Genomic DNA, 21,792 nt, shown 5'->3' with positions numbered 1-21,792 from the left:
AAGTTTTTTTTTACCCGAACAAAATCACCCACTTTAATATTGACAGGTTTAGTACTATGTGTTTTGTCATAGTAAAATTTAGGGGCATATTTATACTCTGCGCAGAATTTGCGTCAACATTGTTGACGCAAATTTGGCGCAAACCTAACACCATATTTATACTTGGACGCCCGACCCCGCGAACGTCAAAATTCAGCAGGGAACGTTATCTTCTGGATGCGTGAAACCGCCTTGCGTTAATGGCATGCAAGGTAGGCGTTCCTGTCCAAAAAATTACTTTAAGGCATGTGCGCCTTATTTATACTCCGGCGTCATTTTGACGCACAGGAGGGGGCGGGCCTTAAAAAACTGTGCCCAGCCTGATTTGCATCGTTTTTTAACACCTGGGTGAGGGCAGGCGTTAAGGGACCTGTGGGTTCATTTCCATGGTCTCTGACCATGGAAGCAGTCCACAGGTGCCCTTCCCTGCCCCCAGGGACACCCCCTGCCACCCTCGCCCACCTCTGGAGGACACCCATGGATGGGGGGGACCCAACCCAGGTAAGTACAGGTAAGTACATTTTTTTTTTTTTTAAGTGGCATAGTGGGTCCTAACTTGGCCCCCCTACATGCCACTGTGCCCTATGGCCATGCCCAGGGCACAGAAGTCCCCTGGGCATGGCCATGGCCGTAACCCCCATTCTTTCCTACGCCTGCGTTGCCCGATTAGAGGCTTTTTTTTTTTTACTCTAACCAGGCCGCAGTGCCCGCTAACGTCAATCCATAAATAAGGCGCCCGCCTGGCACGTTGGAATGGCTTCAGCCAGCGGTAAAAAAAATTACGCAAACCAGCGCTGGCACTGATTTGCGTCAAAAAGTATAAATATGAGCCTTAGTTTTTTCTTGTGTCTTTTGAAAATTATTTTTCACCAAGTCAGGAGACCAATGTTCAACTTCAGCATTCATCAACTATGCAGGACTAAATTTACATCTTGGTTTCTCTCCTCTCATTATTACAAAAGGGCTCAACTCTGTGGCATCAATCTCTGTAACCCTGTATGCCCATACCGTCTTTCGTACAGCAGTGTGCCAGTCACTCCGCTTCCTCATTGCACTCTGAATAACTCCCTTGATAATTCTGTTAAATCTTTCTAGGGTGCCATTCCCACTGGTATTATACAAGGACGTAGTCTTATGTTTTACCCCCACTCTCTCAAAGTATGTCTGAGCTGCATTAGAAACAAAATGCACACCGTAGTCACTCAATAGAAATGCTGGAATTCCTTCTTACCAGAACATCCTGTCCAAACATTCCAGGACTGTAATGGTGTCTGCCTGCCACACTATGTCTATTATCAGCCATTTAGAAAACATATCCAATAATACAATCACATATTCTTATGACTCTCCTACAGGATCCAACAAATCCACTGCTACACAAACCCCAGGCTGGTTAGGCATGAGTCATTGATCCATGGGCGGCCTTAGGGTATGTAAACTCTTGTCAGCCATTGAACATACTTCACAAGACCTAACAAACCTCTCTACTACCTTGTCAATTCCTAATCACAAAAATAAATCTTTTACAACAGATTTTGTCCTGAGAATACCAAAATGTCTTTTGTGGCTTAGTTCCAAAATTGTTTCCCAAACCCACAAGGAGGAATAATCTTGTTTCCTCTAATGATGACATCCCTATTCACTGAAAGTTCTGATCTAACTTCCCAAAAGAGTCTACACAACCTAGATAACTGCTCCTTCTTCGGCCATTCTTCCAGTACGTACTTCAAAATTAACTGCAATATGGTATCTTCTTCCATCCCTTTCTCCCAATACTCCTTCTTGATAGCATGTCTGCCCGAATCATGTCTCAAGGCCACTTTAAAGTCATTCCATGGGTCATCCTCACATTTTTCTAAAGAGCTAGGCAACCTAGACAAACAATCAGCAACAATATTATATTTACCTGGCACATACACCATGCAATACACATAAACCTTCATTCTCATGGATAATCTTGCGGTTCTTGCTGAAGCAGACACACTTCCTTCACAGGTAAGTAATTTGATTAGAGGTTCATGGTCACATTGGATAGTAACAGTCTTACCCCACACAGAAATGCTCTTAAGACCAATGCACTTTCTAATGCCTCTTTTTCTATAATGGGATATTTTTCCTATGAAACAAAATAATGGTTTCTTCACCTTTGTTATCTCTCTGTGACAGAATGGCACCTAGACACTTGTTACTGGTGGCAGTTGTCAAGAAACTGTCTAATTTAGGATTGAAACTCCCTAGGTTAGGTACTTAACTTAATTTGCCTTTCATTCTAATGAATTCCTCCTCACATAGTGAATCCCATACAAACTTCACATTCTTCTTGAGCAATAATCTTATGTTGTAAACTTTCTCCACAAAATTTGAAATTCATTTTGCGGAATATTCTGCCATCCTCAGAAATGACCTGGTTTCACCTTTGCTGGTAGGTGCTAGTGCACTAATAATGGCATCAATCAGTGATGATTTGGGTTTTACCCCCTCTTTGCTGATAACATGTCCTAAATAATTCACACTCCTTTCAGCTAATTTACATTTGCTCGCATCAACTGTTAGACCTTTTCTCTCTACACTCCTAGAACATACTGTAAGTTCTCATCATGTACCTCTCTGTTCTACCCCAAAACTCATATATATAATCCTGAAAGAACATCACACCCTTCACTTCACCAAATAACTGATGCATTAAATGCTGAAAAATAGCTGCAGCCGATGCAAAGCCAAATGGTATCCTTTTAAATTGGAAGCACCCAAAAGGCGTGATGAATGCTGTAAGTTTTTTAGATCTTGGAGAAAGCAAAATTTGGTGATAAGCTACTGATAAGTCTATTGTCAAAACCATGTTGCTCCTTTATGACATGAAACCATTTCTGTAATTTTTGGCAATGGAAAATGATCAATAATTATGTTATTGTTCAAATGTCATAAGTCTTTACACAGATGAATTTTTCTGTTATTGCGTCATGCTAGTACCAGTGGTGAAATCCATTCTAGCCTTACTATAGGTTCAATAACATCCATTTGTACTAGCTTGTCTGGTTACTTTGATACATCGTCCCTTATCATTATCGGTACAGTCCTTAACTTGTGTGTTTTTGAAGTGGCATTGTCTTTCAATACAATGTCAAGTTCAAATTTATTCAACTTTCCCAATTGTTTGCTGAATACCTTTGGAAATTTCCTTTCCATTTCCACACCCAGTGAACTCCCTTCACTCATCACCAATACTTTCTCTTCGCTACTTGGATCCAGGACAATGTGTAAGTTCCCTTGATCCTTCCATCCAAGAACCGATGGTCCATTTTTAGCCACGTAAAGCTGCCGTCTAGCATGTCTATTCTTAAAATGAAAATGCTAATCATCTGAAACCCAACAGATAGATCTTCTCACCGATAAAACTTTCAGGATTTATGCCTGATGGCGACAAATGTGTACCGGTTCTCTCCAGAAATTTCTTCCACACTTCTTCATTAACTATGGTAAAAAGTGAACCAGAATCTGCGTATATCTTAATAGGAACTCCTCCAATTTCCATTTCATATACGGGTTTTCCCTTAGCACTATTATCATTTATATTTAGTACAAACTTTCCTGGCAAACTCACAGCACTTTCTGACTTTGCATTCCTCTATTCCTTGTCACTCTCACTTTGGCTTCTGCCATCATATATGCATTTTACACTTTAGTTTTTCCTTTTACATACTCTTGCAAAATCCCCGCTGATGCCACCATTGCCACACCTTTGTTTCAATGCAGGTCACGTTTTTGCATATGCTAAATGGTCCTTGCTATCACATGTATAACATATTTTTTCATTGTTACCATATTTTTCCTTGTGACTCGTTCTCTGTTCTTTCACTTTTGTTTCCAGTTTAACACTTTGTAAACACACTCCATTTCTTTATCAGATACCTTTAGTTCTGAGGCTCACCTTTCTGATATGTCCGCCTCGCGTACTATTGCTAAGACTTCTTGTGCATCACAATTTATCCACAATCGTTATTGTATGGTCTGGTTATTAGTAAGCATAACAACTTGGTTCCTAATCAGTTCATCATGGATTACACCAAATGTACAATCAATTGCTAGTTTTTTTAAATCCACCACATAATCATCTACGAACTCTCCCTTTCCTTATTTTCTCTGGAAAAATTGATATCTGATAATGTCCATGCATACCTTTGGTGCAAAGTATTTATCAAGAACTTGTAATGCAGCATTAAAAACGCTTAAATCCCCACATTTGTGGCATTTTATTGTAAGTTTCCCATTCCATAGGACCCAACGAATGCAAAAGAATACTTTTTTCTGTTCTGATGTCATTTTGTTCTATTCACCAATTGCATAATATAATTTTAAAAATAGTCTTTCCATCCCACCCATTTTAAAATAGGTTAATTTCCTGCAGTCCAAAATGCTTGTGACGGACTAATAGTAAAATTTTGTTGAGCCAAATTGTATGAATGCAATGGTACGATGTAATATGTATTTATAATCTTAAGCAATAATATTACATGGAAACTATAAAAATGTACTACTTCAAATTCCTTCACAGTGAAAAAATGTAAGCATACATAAATGTATTTTGTTCTGTATTGTGGTGTGTTATACCTTTTTCCTGTAACTCCTCATAGAATTCCTTCCTTGTACGCTCAAAAGAGCAAAGTGTCTATTCTCTCCTAGCAACGCGTCTATCCTCGCTAGATTTTTCAAGGGACACAAAAAAAAATGGCTGCAATGCTGATAACGTAATGTTGGCAGAGTAATGTAATCTAACATCACTCAGACCAACGCATGTGGAGTCTCCCACACAATAAGCAGACAATGCCTCACGCACAAAGCAGAACTGTGAGTGAAATTCACTTGTTTAACCGTCCATAGTCAAATAATGCAAATCCACTTTCCACTTAACCTGACCGGTGTTGGATGAGTTTGGCGCTCGAAGAAATGACGATACGACAAAGAGTGTCCTCAGAAGAACATGTAGACTTCTTTAAAATATTGTTCACTGTGGACATCCAGTTATGAAAGCTTTGATTTTGAGACTTGTGTTTGCCCAGCTTGTTGCCAAATTGATTCAGTACGTTCTTTATACCACACACGGAAGTACAAGGAAACAGTAATTAATGCACCTTCCTTTATGCTGAAAGTTACGGTGATACAGGAAACCGGCCCACCACTCCCCTCAGCCACAGCCAGTCCCAACTGCCACACAGTCAAGCATCGCTATGTCATATTGGAACGTGGAATCTGACCATGTCATATATAATGCATCAACAATCTTAAGTAAACCCACAACTTTAATCTATGACCAATCTGCCATCTCATAGACTGTGATGTTTTTGTGTGTCTCGACTCAAACAATGGTACTGACACTGGATTTCCACTTTTATACTAGCTTGGAAGCCACTGCATGAGACCATTTAACTTTGGCTTAATGGGTGCTGACATCAGGCCCCTTTGCAAAACTTGGTTGAAGTCAACTCCTATCATAAAACAACTGATCTGCATGATCCAGTTTCAGCAGGTCTCTGAGTGAGAGGAAACATGTTGTAATGTTATTGTAGAGCACGCGAGCTCTGGAGGAGCGCGAGCTCTTGACGGTTCCGATGCCGGGTTGCCACGGAGACGAGTCCGTGTTGCAGCGACAGTTACGGGGAGCCGGCAAGAGGGAAGCGCTGATCCTTGTCACGGAAATAAACTCTACATCTATCAACTACGGCTTAGCATGTTTATATTACCACATTTTGGTGACGAGTTGCTGGCTCTGGAAATCAGTGGCAAGGCATCAGCAGATGTGAACTACGCGTGTTGTAGCTCTTTGACGGCGTTGCTCTCATTTTAAAGGTAACGAAGGCTGCGTTCATTACCTGTGCAGGTTGCTGAAGATATCTCGACTGCCTCGAACGAGAATTAAGTTTAGAGGGAAGTACCCAGTGAAGTATTTCTCTAGTGAAAGGATTAAAGGATTATAAAAGGAAAACTCCAGAGAGATATTAGAAGAAAGTAATAAGGAGGAGATTTGAATGTTTTGAATGCGATTAAAGGTGCAAACTGTACAGTGATCTAAGTAATATGGATATGCCGACAATCACAGCACCTCCTCCATTCTTGTCAATACCAGGGCGGCCAGCAATAGAGTGGGAGGAATGGCTGGACATTTTTGATAATTACTTAGAAGCCTTGGATGGACAAAGATTCCGCCCTAGTAAGAAAAAAGCTATTTTATTAACTGCTTTAGGAAAAGAAGGTCAACACATTTATAAATACCTGCCAGATTTACAACTTCAGGGTGACGAAGTAGAAGTGGATGTGTACGCAGATGCCAGGAAAAAATTAGATTTAAGATTTGCTAAGGCTCAAAATGTTGTGATGAGGCGACACAAATTTTATACTCAACCTCAAAGAGATGGAGAATCGATAAATGATTTTATATCTAGGTTGAGAGAGTTAGCGGTCAAGTGTCAATTTGGTCAGATGGAGGATGAAATGATTCGTGATCAATTGATCGTCCAATGTAGAAGCAGGAAGATACAAGAGAGGTTATGGGCAGCAAGGAATCCTACTTTGAAGGATGCAGTTGACTTGGCCAAAGTTGTGGAAGAATCGGAATATTGTATGAGAGCAATGGAGAAACAGGAGACAAAGGATGAGGTAGCAGCTATAAGCAAGCGACAGGACAGTTTTTCGAGCAAAGTCAGAATTGGCAACAGTAAACCTATAAGAGAAGCAGAGAGTAAAAGATGTAACAAATGTGGAAGTTTCAATCACACGTCGGAAGCAAAGTTTTGTTTTGCTATTGGGAAGGAGTGTAGGAAGTGTGGGCTCAGGGGTCACTTTGCAAGAGTGTGTCAGGGTTTGAGGAGAAATAAGAACGTGGCAACACTCTTGCAAGAAGAGGTGGATGATAGCCTGTGTGAGACAAATATAAGTTCAGACAGAATATTGGCTGTTGGGGATGAAGGATGGAAAAAACAAAGACCCAAGGCACAATTTGTGATTCGAGGAAAACCAGTTGAGTTGATGGTGGATTCCGGATCCTTATATACCATTATTCCAAGAAGTTTGTTCACTTCTGAATGGCCACAAGTAAGATTATTGCTTAGAGATATAAGTCCTGGGGGATATCAAGGCGAGAAGATAGATCTTATTGGTTATATGATGGCTGATATCAAATTTGGAGGAAGAAGCACTAAAGGAAAAGTGTATGTAGCTGAATCGGGTCCACCAATCCTGGGATGGATTCATCAATATGATCTTCATATCATCATCAATCCTCGAGCTAAAACACAAATATTGGTTGTAGAGGAAGTAACATTACAAGATATTCTCAGAGAGGCGAATGATGTTTTTCGAGAGGAAATGGGGCAACTAAAGGGGTATTGTCACAAAATTAACCTCAAAGACGGTGCAATTCCTGTACGACATAAAGTCAGGAGAATACCAATATTAGCTAGAGGACCGGTCAAAGACTTGATAAGAGAAATGCTGTTTTATGGAGTCATTGAGCCTGTTGAGGCATCAAATTGGGTATCTCCAGTTGTGATAACGAGGAAGTCTGATGGAAAGCTTCGTTTTTGTGTTGATTTGAAAAGCTTGAATCAGAATGTGGTGATGGACAGTTTTCCTCTACCTAACATCAATGAACTTGTTTTGCTGCTGAAAGGGGGAAAGTTTTTTTCAAAATTGGACTTGAAGCATGCTTATCATCAAGTAAAATTACATCCTGAGTCAAAAATCTTGACAACATTTATCACAATGGAGGTCACGTTTCAGTTTACCAGAATGCCTTTTGGTTTGTGCTCAGCCGCAAGTGTCTTTCAGAGAGTGATGAATGACTTACTCAAAGAAATTCCGAATGTCATATACTTTCAGGATGACATACTAATTTTTTGAGATACAGTGGAAAATCATAATTTGACTCTGAGACTGGTTCTAGATAAAATTTTAAAATCAGGCTTAACACTGAGAAAAGAGAAGTGCATATTCTTAGCCAAGGAAGTGGAATATCTGGGTCACACATTGTCGCAAGATGGAGTGAAGCCAAAGAGAGATTTATTGAGAGCCATCAAATTGGCACCATGTCCTGTGAATAAAGACCAGTTGAAATCGTTTTTGGGATTAGTAGAGTACTACTCCAAGTTCGTGGAGAATTTTGCTTCGAAGACGGAGGAACTTAAAAAATTACTGAGAAAAGGTGTGATTTTTGATTGGGGCACAGCACAAGAACGGTGTTTTGAATCCATCAAGAAGGAAATTTGTGAAGCTGACATTCTGGTGCCTTTTGATGGGGAAAAAGAATCTATTATTACAGTAGATGCTAGCGCCACAGGTATTGGTGCAATTTTATCACAAAAACAGGGTTCAAAGGAAAGTACAATTGCGTTTGCATCACGTTCTTTGACACCGACAGAGCGCAACTACTCGGTAATAGAGAAGGAGGCATTAGCTGCGACTTGGAGCATGGAACATTTCAGAATGTACATTTGGGGAAAACGATTCAAGTTGAGAACCGATCACAAACCTCTGGTGAAGGTGTTGACCCCAGGTGGAGCTGAAAATGTTTCTTCTAGACTGATAAGACTGGCTGCGAGGTCTCAGGAGTACAATTATACTGTAGAGTATATACCGGGATGGAGAAATGTACAAGCTGACTGTCTTTCATGCCTATCACAAGACTGGGAAATGTTGGATGAAGAGTATGGTAGTATTCAAGCGTGTGAGGATCTAGTTGCAAGTGTCAGAGATGTAGTGCAATGGTCATCGGGAGCATTAAGTAAAGAGGAATGTTGTCAGGCTATTGCATGTGATGAGGAGATGAGGGAAGTGATCAATATGATTGTGAGTGGTAGACGTAGAGAGAGTACACTGCCAAAAAACTTATGGACGTATGGTAAGATATTAGATGAACTCTCATGTGTGGGTGAGCATATTGTGGTTCGTGGTGAAAAGTTTGTTCCTCCTGTAAGTGTGAGGAGGAAAAATTTTAATATTGCACATGAGGGACATTTAGGGCAAACGTTGATGAAGAGGAGACTCAGAGAAAATTTTTGGTGGCCAGGGATGGATGATGACATTGTACACTGGGTGGAGAGATGTGATGTGTGTGTACGCAGTGAAAAGAGTCTGAAAGTAGGCAAACAATCCTTGATGGGTCACATTGAGGATCCTGGTCAAGCATGGCATACTGTATGTGGAGACTTCATTGGTCCTTTAGGTGGAGTAAAACACACGTCTAGGTTTGCATTTGTTTTGATAGATGTTCATTCGAAATGGATTATAGTGAAATTTATGTCAGAGATAACCACAGCATCCACAGTAAGAGTTTTGTCTGAAATATCTAAGGAAGAAGGATGCCCGGTATGTTTGGTGACGGATAATGGTACACAACTCACTTTTCATGAAATGAGAGAGTTTTTATTATTGATGGGTGTTAAACATTCAAGCACTGCATTATATAATCCGCAAGGAAATGGAATGGTGGAAAGAGCCAACAGGATGGTTAAGGGGGCTATACAACAAGCACAGGCTAGTGGCATGGATGTAGAAGGTATGGTTGCGGATGTAGTGTGGGCATATTGCACCACTGTTAATGGTGTTACTGGATGTTCACCGTTTTTCATGATGCGGGGTAGAAGGCCGAATTCTAAATTGACTCCGTTTTGGTTGAGAGAACTTGCTAGCGATAATATAGGAATATTTGAGAGTGAGAATAAATGTGGGAATTCTGCAGATGGTGGAAAAAATAAGAACAAAATTTGGCCGGGTGATTGGGTGAAGGTCAAGTCTGGGAGAATTGTTAGAGGGTTGAATAAATTCCAAGGGCCATTTCAAGTCAAGGAAGTTCATCCTTTGTATGTGATTTTGAGCAATGGTGAGAGATGGAATCTCAGGAGAGTGGCAAAGTGTAATTATACAAAAAATATGAGTCCAGAAGATAAGATTAGTGATGGATGCAGTGGATGTATGTTCGATGATTTTGTAATGAAACCTGTTGCACAATATTCTAGTGGTACGAGTGAGGGGCTGCCTGGTTGTATGGAGGATGGTGGGACGAGACAACAAGGGTTTAGTGAATTCAGGAATGAAGTTGTGAGGGAGAGACCACATAGAGTTAAGAAAGCACCAGCGTATTTGGCTGATTATATAAAGTAAACAAAAAAAATGTAGTCTATTTTACTTTCAAGTATGGTTAAGGTAGTATTTATCTGTGTTTCAGTGAGTTACTGTTTATGTTGTTAATTCATTAAGTTTTAATATTCAATATTGTAATAATTCAGCTTAAACAATGAAAGGAAGAAGATATGTTGTAATGTTATTGTAGAGTGCGCGAGCTCTGGAGGAGCGCGAGCTCTTGACGGTTCCGATGTCGGGTTGCCACGGAGACGAGTCCGTGTTGCAGCGGCAGTTACGGGGAGCCGGCAAGAGGGAAGCGCTGATCCTTGTCACGGAAATAAACTCTACATCTATCAACTACGGCTTAGCATGTTTATATTACCACAAAACATAAACAAGCATTTGCAATGCAATGGGTCTCGCATTCGCTCCCGTTAGAGATATTGGCATTGTAAATACCTAACTGGACGTTTTTTGCCACATAAATTAAAAATTAAAAGTAAAACTTTAGTTGACATAAGCGAGCTGATTCAAAGAGCCATGACTGCCATGAGCATGAGCGTGAAGGAGAGACACAAAAGGATAAAGAAGTTCACTCGCAGTCAAACGTATCGGCAATCATACAATTATCCATGTAACAGGGTCAGTCTGCAAGACGGTAACAAAACCGCCCCAGGAGGGACAAACGTTAAGCATTTACCAATGATAACAAAGGATTTTTGAAAGGCAAAAAAACCACGAACCAGTGAAAGTGATGGGCGTGCTGTGGGTGTGGTTAAAAGCTCACAGTACTTAAAATAGGTCAAAGCGTTTGCACGCTCGACCTAAAAAAATCACATTAGGCACTCAAAACTCTACACCAGCTCATGGGAGAATACAAAATACTGAGCCCAGTATGTAAGGCTTTTCGAAACAGTGGCCCAGCAGATATTGAGAAGCTAACCTTACTGAACATTACAACTAGGAATCTTCTACCAGCCAACACAAACCACCTGTCAATAATACAAATGACAAGACATGGGAATAACACTGAAGATTATAGAGCCCCATCAGGGCTCTCAAACCACCCACTAAAGTACAATTGCGCTCTTCAAGAAATGCCCGAATTGTTAACAGTGCCAACAACTGAGCAGCAACCCTGTGGACCAAGGACATGGCAAGCCCTGGAGCAGTTGATTGCAACATTAAATGAAGTTTAAATGAAATTTGTCTCCACTCACTTAAAAGGATGCCTCTCCATTGATCTAAACTTCACTAAACTTCGTATTCTGAATCTATACATTATCTATACCCATCGGCCCCCACCCCCTGGCCTATTCAAAACCATTTATGTATCCCTCAGTGACATACACCGCTGCCGCTCATGCATGGCACTGTGACCCCACGGCAACACTCTGAAACTGTAGAAAACAACTTAAACGATTCGGCTACCAGTCAATTTATAATACGCTGGTGTTGTGACCACACCCACTTTCAATACACAAACAATTTACCATATAGCATAGACTACCAGCGGTTGCGCGAACACAGGAACCTACGGGGGAGGAAAAATAGGCTGTGCCACGAAGATTCAGTGAGTTGTGATGTTTGCCCCGCTCATCACGAGTCATTTCAAAGGTTGGTCCCATGACTTATTTTCTTAGGACATATACACACCTAAATTCATGATGTCATGCAGACAGAAGTGTCAATCGCTTCTTTGTTATAGCAGGCCTCCTCAATTAGTGCATGGGAGTCCCCTAAACCATGCACAAACACAGAAAGTGCACTTCAAAAGAGTACCAACTCTGCTTTGTCTACACGTAACAGCGATTAACTTAGACGGGCATCGCCACATTGACACCTGGACAGGTCCACCCGGCTGCGCCATTGCTATCTATCATCGCAGTGGATGCAGCTCCAAGGCCACGGATAAAGCCAATAGGGCCCCACCGTCCCCTCCCCCAATACCATGGTGGTCCCAGCGACTAAGTGAGAGACTCTTAAAAGATACCAACCCATACCACTTTGTCTAATAGAAAATAAGAAACAGTGTCATAATAAGATAAGAGGAGTCGAGTTGACAAGGAGTGCAGCTGGTGGCGTGTATCAGTTGAAAGGGAAAGTTTGTATCCGTTTCTTTTTCGTCATGCTGTTTTAAGCCTCGTGAAACTCCATTACAAGCAAATTAGCAGAGGAACACGTCGACAAAGGAGAACGGACGGGATCAGATTATTATGTGGCACGGCATGCCTCATAATGCATATACATTAAACCGTCCAGGAACATAAGGGCTTACTAGAGCTCACTGACTGAACAGCACAAGCACACAGACTAAAGCTTCTACCAGAGGTACTGCGGAAATACCTATTTTACCCAATGAATCCCATGAAAGCAGCCCTGGCGCTGCTGCATTACATTCTGTCAGAGGGGCATGGAGCCAGTTATCACCATATGCTCGCCTTGTCCTTGTTTAATTTGAAAGAGTTGACAAAGGCGAGCCGATTCAAAGCGGCATGAGCGCAAGTGGAAACACAAATGGAAATGAGATCGAGCTGCAAAAACAGAGAAAAAGTAGTCCACAAACCCAGCGAGCCTCGCATGTTTTCTGTACTTGGTCGCTGCCTCGAGGAGGGCTAACCACCGGAAAAGGCGTGACGTATGTGTGCCTTCCACTAATCAAATGAAGCAGATTCTAACAGGCAAGCCAACTTACCAATGAAAGACACTGACGTGACGTCGACGAGGCTCCGAGCCCTTTTCTAATACCTAAAGCGTCTCGCTAGCGATACGCATGCGCAAGCGTAGGCGACGCAGGCTCGACCCAAAAAAGGCAATGTTCTGAAGACTTTAAGTTTCTGAGGTGGCCGTAACCAGGAGGTTTCCAAATGATGAACCAGAACAGCTGGTTCCAAGGTCTGCTGCTCCTTATGGTTATCTTGCCTATTGTGATCCCAGCATCACGTGTGACACACATTGACTAGGTGGCAGTAGCATATTCTGTGACACTGTATTAGAAATGAAAAACAATGAGCCAGCCTTTCTGTGGGTGCCCCTAATGGAAGATGCCACTTTCAAGGCTATGGGTGTTATGTAGCCTCTGGTGCCCAACGGCTGCCACACTTTTTTTTACACTTGTGCCATTTCTTTATGAGAACATACAGCTTTTCTGTATCCTTTTTTTTTCATCAAGAAATTGACCGCCCAACAAAATTCCATAGCTAATAAATATAGCTTTAAAGGTGCACAGAAAGGTAAAATATGAACAAACAACTTTGCTGAATTATGTAGTGTTTCAAAAAAACAATCTCCTTTTGTACCAGTACAACTGAAAAACGGTTTGCTTATTTATTTGCTAATAGACAAAACAGACTGCCAGGAAGCACTGCTTCAGTTCCTAGCACGCTGGTTTCCCGGAACAGGAACCACACTTTTAAACAGTTTAGTTAATATTGTTCAAAGCCTGTATTTGGAATCTAACAGGTTTTGAAAATGCAACACTGTCCTGTTTTTGTAAAGCAGGATTTTGGATTCAGGAAGGCTAAAAATATGAAGACGCTTATCACATGGACGACACTTCACCAAAATGCCAGGGATATCAGAAGTAACTTTACATTCACTCATACACACACTCTCTTTTACATAAGCACACTCTCACCCGCAAGCATGCACACCACATACATTTAAAAGTGTTTTTTATTTACCTCAACTACCAAGGAGAGTCATATTCCATCTAATTGTACTCCATTTCTATCACACTAATAGTGAATAATTTATTATTCACCATTAGTGTAAATAAAAAAACTGAATAAAAACAAGGAATTGGAGCCCCAAGCAACGTCCTTCTCTTGCACTGATTTTGCCACCTCGGAGGCCAGGGGTGCAGAGCAGTGCCAGGGGTTACAAGGGGCAAGCTTGGGGTCGCAACGGCGACCCCTGGTGACCTCTAAATGACATTCATGGCTGAATACCCTGCGGAAGAAATCTAAGCTATGTCAAAATAGTTACCAATAGGTCCTTAGAAGAAAGGAACCCTATTTACGTTATCATTTGATATAACTAGGATGTGTTTAAAAAGATGAAACATATTGGGCCTGATTACAACTTTGGAGGAGGTGTTAATCCGTCCCAAAAGTGACAGTAAAGTGACGGATATACCACCAGCCGTATTACGAGTCCATTATATCCTATGAAACTCGTAATACGGCTGGTGGTATATCCGTCACTTTACCGTCACTTTTGGGATGGATTAACACCTCCTCCAAAGTTGTAATCAGGCCCATTATATGAATACAATAGAGATACCACATTAATATATCCAGTAAATAGATTTTTAATATCATGAACTTAGCTGAGCTGTGAGAGGGGGCAAACAAGGCACCTGAATTCATGTTGATTTCCTCATGCACCCTTTCACCCTGATATAACTTTTGTGGTGGAAAATTTAAATTTATTTTAAACAACTATTTTTGTATTTTATGCAAAAGTTCAGCTCATTTGGCAAATATTATTCTGGTCCTTAACATAAAACGTTCTTCATAACTCCCTCAGAGGATCACCCATCATTTTCTTAACAATAGGTTTAGTTACAAAAAACAAAGGGGGTGATTCTAAGTCCGGCGGGCGCGGAGGCCGCCCGCCAGACTTCCCCCACCAAAATACCGCTCCGCGGTCGAAAGACCGCTGAGGGTATTTTGGGATTTGCCCTGGGCTGGGGGCGACCGCCAAAAGGCCGCCCGCCAGCCTAGGGCAAATCAACCTTCCCACGAGGACGCCGGCTCAGAATTGAGCCGGCGTAGTGGGAAGGTGCGACGGGTGCAGTGGCACCCGTCGCGTATTTCAGTGTCTGCAAAGCAGAAACTGAAATACAAAGTGGGGCCCTCTTACGGGGGCCCCGCGGCACCCCCTACCGCCATCCTGTTCTTGGCGGGAGACCCGCAAGGAACAGGATGGCGGTAGGGGGTGTCAGAATCCCCATGGCGGCAGAGCGCGCTCCGCCGCCATGGGGGATTCTGTAGGGCAGCGGAAAACCGGCGGGAGACCGCCGGTTTTCCTAGTCTGACCGCGGCCGAACCGCTGCGGTCAGAATGCCCTGCGGGCCACCGCCGGTCTGTCGGCGGTGCTCCCGCCGACCCTGGCCCCGGCGGTCTGAGACCGCCGGGGTCAGAATGACCCCCAAAGTGAGTGATAGTCCCATTCTAACGTTCGTGGCTTTTTGCATTTTTAGTAAGCTTACATAATATCTCTCTTCATTGCCACACGTCTATTCCTCAATGTCTGGCATTGAGAAACATCTACCACCATTTACTTTCCTCCAAACCACCTCCTACAATAACTCCATCACAACTGCTGTGGCGCGGCCGGGTCTCTAAATATAAATGAGGCAATAAGGATGGGCCGGCACAGGGCATGGGCAGCTGCCTAGGACCCCACACTCAGCCCACCAATATGATTGCATTGCACCAGTGTGCCCCTTGACCTCGCACATATACTCTTGAACTGAATGGCCAAAGCCAGGGGCGCCTGGGCTCTAGAACAGATTTAAATGTGTTTTCTGTTTATACTTGCTCTTTTGATTATGTACAGATAAGCGCTAAAATTTGCTACTTTTGGTGATTTTCTTGGTTGTACTCCTGCCGAGAGATGAAACAGAACAGGACAAAAAACGTCAGGTGGTAATCCTTGATGCAAACAGCCTTGAAAAAGGAATACAACTCATTTCTTGCAGTTTTGTATATTGCAAACTCGACCTTTAGGTATCGAGCTCTTTACATGAAAACCAGTAACATTACATGAATACACATTGGCCCTCATTCCGACTCTAGCGGGCGGCGGTAGCCGCCCGCCAGGCGGGATCCGGCATTTGGCTGCCATGCGGCCAAAATACCGCTTCCCGCATTCGGACATTCCCGCTGGGCCGGGGCTGGCGCTAACCAAGTTAGCGCCGGCCGGGCCAGTGGGAATGGGGGCCGCAACACAGGAGCCGGCTCCGAATGGAGCCGGCGGTGTTGCGGCGGTGCGACAGGTGCAGTTGCACCCGTCGCGCTTTTCACTGTCTGCTAAGCAGACAGTGAAAAGCCGCCCTGGGCCCTGTTAGGGGACCCCTGCACTGCCCATGCCAGTGGCATGGGCAGTGCAGGGGCCCCCAGGGGCCCCAGGACACCTGTTCCCGCCAGCCTCTTCCTGGTGGAGAAAACCGCCAGAAACAGGCTGCAGCGCTGCCCTGGCGGATTCGCCCAGCCGTGGGTAAACCGCCGGGAAACCGACGGCCCCGGTTTTCTGACCGTGGCTTTACCACCGCGGTCAGAATGGGCTAGGAAGCACCGCCAGCCTGTTGGCGGTGCTTCCGTCATCCGCGGCCCTGGCGGTCTTTGACCGCCAGGGTCGGAATGACCCCCATTGTGTTTTTAGGCACGGTTCCAACAGCAGAACAGTGAGTGAAATTCAATGTTTAACTGTCCTTAGTTAAATAATTCGAAGCCACTTTCCACTTAACCTGACCGGTGTCGGATGAGTTTTGCGCTTGAAGAAATGACAATACGAAAAAGAGTGTCCTCAGAAGAACATGTAGACTTCTTTAAAATATTGTTCACTGTGGACATCCAGTTATAAAAGCTTTGATTTTGAGACTTGTGTTTGCCCAGCTCATTGCCAAATTGAAGCAGTCCGTTCTTTATACCACACACTGAAGTACGAGGAAACAGTAATGAATGCACCTTCCTTTATTCTGAATGTTACGGTGATACAGGAAACAGACCCACCACGCCCCTCAGCCACAGCCAGTCCCAACTGCCATATAGTCGACAATTGCTGTGTCATATTGGAACATGTCATATACAGTGCATCACCAATTTTAAGAAAACACACAACATCTATGACCTATCCACCATCTCGTAGACTGTGATGTGTTTGTGTGTCTCTACTCAACCAACGGTACTGACACTGGATTTCCCCTTTTATACTAGCTTGGAAGCCACTGCATGAGACCATTTAACTTTGGTTTAATGGGTGCTGACATCAGGCCCCCTTTGCAAAACTCGGTTGAAGTCAACTCCTATCATAAAACAACTGATCTACAGGATCCTGTTTCAGCAGGTCTCAGAGTGAGAGGAAATATAACAAGCATTTGCAATGCAACGGGTCTCGCGTTTGCTCGTGTTAGAGCTGATAGCGTTGTAAACTCCTAACCCGACTTTTCACTGGTAATGAAACCTATCGGCAAAATTGCATGTATGTACTAACCGGAAAAAGTGCAATTAACTGTGAAACCGGGTCGATATTATGTAAAGTGCTCGACTTCTGCCAAGCAAGATCGCGCTGGGAAAAGAGAGGAAAAAGTGGTCCATGAGCCGGACAGAAAACAGCGAGCCTCGCATGTTCTCTGTACTTGGTCGATGCGCTTGAGGAGGGCTATCCACCGGAAAAGGCATGACGTGAGCATGCCTTCCACTAATTAAATCAAGCAGATTCTAAATGGCAAGCCCACAAGCCAAACACAAACACTGACGTGAAGTGGACAGGGCTCCGAGCCCTTTTTAGTTACAAAAGCGTCTCGCTTAGCGAAACGCATGCGCAAGCGCATGCAACGCAGGCTCGACCCTAAAAAAGGCAATGCTCTGAAGACGTTAAGGTTCTGAGGTGGCCCTAACCAGGAAGCTGCCAAGTGATGGACCAGAACTGCTGGTTCCAAGGTGTGCTGATCCTTATGATTATCTTGCCCATTGTGATCCCATCATCAAGTGTGAGACATTGACTAGGTGACAGTCGCATATTCTGTGACACTGTATTAGAAATGAAAAACAAAGGGACAGCCTTTCTGTTGTTGCCCCTAATGGAAGATGCCACTTTCAAATCTACTGGTGTTATGTATCCTCTGGTGCCCAACTGCTGCCACATTTGTTTTTACCCTTGTGTCATTTCTTTATGAGAACATACGGCTTTTTTTGCATCCTTTTGTTTTCGTTAAGAAATTGACCGCCCAACAAAATTTCACAGCTAATAAATATATCTTTAAAGGTGCACAGAAGAGTAAAATTTGAACAAACAACTTTGCTAGATTATGTACAGTCTTTCAAAAAAACATTCTTCTTTTGTACCAGTAAAACTGAAAAAGAGTTTGCTTATTTATTTGGTAATAGACAAAACAGCCTGCCAGGAAGCACTTCTTCAGTTCTTAGCACACTGGTTTCCCAGAACAGGAAACACACTTTTAACCCCTTTGCTTCCAGGCCTTTTCCCCTCCTGTGCTGAGCCTTTTTTTGGCTATTTGGGGCAGTTCGCATTTAGGCCCGCATTACTTTTTGTCCACATAAGCTAGCCACACCAAATTTGTGTCCTTTTTTTCCAACATCCTAGGGATTCTAGGGGTACCCAGAGTTTGTGGGTTCCCCTGAAAGTGACCAAGAAATTAGCCAAAATACAGCAAAAGGTTTGGTTTTTTCAAAAAAATGGGGAAAAGGCCTGCTGAAGAAGGCTTGTGTTTTTTTCCCTGAAAATGGCATCAAAAATGATTTGTGGTGCTAAACATCACCATCTTCCCAGCTTTCAGGAACAGGCAGACTTGAATCAGAAAACCACATTTGTCAACACAATTTTGGCATTTTACTGGGACATGCCCCATTTTTACAATTTGTTGTGCTTACAGCCTCCAGTTATTGACAGAGATGGGTGTGAAACCAATGCTGGATCTCACAAAGCTAAACATTTCTGAAAAGTAGACAAAATTCTGAATTCAGCAAGGGGTCATTTGTGTAGACCCTGCAAGGGTATCCTACAGAAAACAACAGCTAAAATAACACATTGAAATTGAGGTACAAAAACAGCCATTTTTCTGCACATTTTACTCTGTAACTTTTTCCTGCAATGTCATATTTTCAAAAGCAATATACTGTTACGTCTGCTAGACTCTTCTGGTTGCGGGGATAGATAGGGCTTGTAGGTTCATCAAGAACTCTAGGTACCCAGAGCCAATAAATGAGCTGCACCTTGCAACGGGTTTTCATTGAATACCCGGCATACAGCAATAAATTTGATGAAATATAAAAGGTGAGGAATAGGTCTCAAGAAAACCTTTGTATTTCCAAAATGGGCACAAGATAAGGTGTTGAGAAGCAGTGGTTATTTGCACATCCCTGAATTTGGGGGTACCCATACTAGCATGTGAATTACAGGGAATTTCTCAAATAGACGTCTTTTTTACACACTGTCTTATATTTGGAAGGAAAAAATGTAGAAAAAGACAAGGGGCAATAACACTTGTTTTGCTCTTCTGTGTTCCTCCAGGTCTCCCAAAAAAAAAGGTACCTCACTTGCGTGGGTAGGCCTAATGCTCGCGACAGGAAACACAACATGGACACATCACATTTTTACATTGAAATCTGATGTGTTTCTGGCAAAGTGTATAGCTGTAGATTTTGACCTCTAGCTCAGCCGGCACCTAGGGAAACCTACCAAACTTGCACATTTTTAAAAACTAGACACCTAGGGGAAACCAAATGGGGTGACTTGTTGGGCTCTCACCAGGTTCTGTTACCCAGAATCCTTTGCAAAGCTCAAAATTTGGCTAAAAAAACACTTTTTCCTCAAATTTTGGTGATAGAAAGTTCTGGAATCTGAGAGGAACCACAAATTTCCTTCCACCCAGCGTTCCCCCAAGTCTCCTGATACAAATGGTACCTCACTTGTGTGGGTAGGCCGAGTGCCTGCAACAGAAAATGCCCCAAAACACAACATGGATACATCACATTTTCCCAAAGAAAACAGACCTGTTTTTTGCAAAGTGCAAAGCTGTGGATTTTGGCCTCTAGCTCAGCCGCCACCTAGGGAAACCTACCAACCCTGTGCCATTTTTTAAAACTAGACACCTAGGGGAATCCAAGATGGGGTGACTTGTGGGGCTCTCATCAGGTTCTGTTACCCAGAATCCTTTGCAAACCTCAGAATTTGGCTAAAAAAAACACCTTTTCCTCACATTTCGGTGACAGAAAGTTCTGGAATCTGAGCGGAGCCAAAAATTTCCTTCCACCCAGCACCCCCCCAAGTCTCCCAATAAAAATGGTACCTTACTTTTGTGGGTAGGCCTACTGCCCGCGAAACGAAATGCCCCAAAACACTATCTGGACTCTTCAAAATTATCAAATACAAAACTACCTGTTTTTGCTGGGGGGAGGGAGGGCATCTGCGTTTTTGGTCCTGGGCTCAGCAGCCATCTAGGGAAACCAACCAAACACAGACATTTCTGAAAACTAAACACCTGAGGGAGTCCAGGGAGGTGTGACTTGTGTGGATCCCCCCAATGTTTTCTTACCCAGAATCCTCAGAAAACCTCAAATTTAGCTAAAAAATAACATTTTCCCCACATTTCTGTGACAAATTTCCTACCATGCAACGTTCCCCTCAGTCTCCCTGTAAAAAATGATACCTCACTTGTGTAGGTGGACCAAGTGCTTGTGACAGGGAAGAGCCAAAAACATGTCGAAATTGAGGGGGAACAAAGCGGGTCCAAAAGGGCAGTTTGAAAAAAAACATTTTTAGGCTGACAAGTGCAGCAGAATTTTTATCGATATAGATGAGACAATGCTGGGTGGTAGGAATTTTGTGGATTCCTGCAGATTCCGGAAGGTTCCATTAGAAAAATGTGGGAAAAATGTGCGATTTTCAGCAAAGTTAGAGGTTTGCAGAGCATTGTGGGTAAGAAAATGGTGCGGAGTGCCTGTGAAGCATACCACCCTGAAATCACCTAGATGTTTAGTTTTCAGATGTGTCTAGGTCTTGTGGATTTTTCTACATGGCAGTGTCCCAAAGTCCATAAAGTGCAGCCCTCACCATTCCAAGTGGGACGATTTTGAGAGCTAACCAAGCTCTCATCCCCCAAATGTAAAACCAAAACCCAAAATAATCAAATGTCCTCTTGCTTGCCATGAGATAAGATGTTTTAGTGTGCGGGGGAGAGCTGAAAGACTGTTACCCCTTCAGTTGGGGTGGGGGCATAACCAGGCCCATACTGGTTGGTAGCCACCACCCCACTATTTTTTTTTTTAATTCCCTGGCATCTAGTAGACTTTCCCCATTCCTCTCCGGGGGTGTGGATTGATGGTAATTGCCCCATCTGTCCACTGGTGGGGAGAACATCTTTGGCACCCCCTAATTATAATAGGCTGATCTGCCCCAAGGAGGGGCAGAAAAGGCCTAAAAATATTTTGCCCCCTCCCCCAGGAAGCGGCCCTTGCCCAAGGAGCCACTCCCCTTATGCGCAAGTATAAAAAAATGTTTTACTTTCACTCACACACACATTCACTCATGCACACACACTCTTTTACATAAGCGCACTCTCACCCGCAAGCATGCACACCACATACATTTAAAAGTGTTTTAGGGGGGTCATATTCCATCTAATTGTACTCCATTTCTATCACACTAATACTAAATAATTTATTATTCACCATTAGTGTAATTTAAAAAAACTGAATAAAAACAAGGAAGTGGAGCCCCAAGCAACATCCATAAGGACGAGCTGCTCCTATATCTGTGGCACTCACTGATTTTGCCACCTCGGAAGCCAGGGGTGCAGAGCAGTGCCAGGGGTCACAAGGGACAAGCTGGGGGTCGTAATGGCGACCCCTGGCGAACCCTAAATGATGTTCTTGGCTAAATACCCTGTGG

Source organism: Pleurodeles waltl, chromosome 5 (genome assembly GCF_031143425.1).
Source record: "Pleurodeles waltl isolate 20211129_DDA chromosome 5, aPleWal1.hap1.20221129, whole genome shotgun sequence".
NCBI classification, from domain to species: Eukaryota; Metazoa; Chordata; class Amphibia; order Caudata; family Salamandridae; genus Pleurodeles; species Pleurodeles waltl.
The sequence above is the reverse complement of the archived record's forward strand: the minus strand, read 5'-3'. Positions refer to the sequence as shown.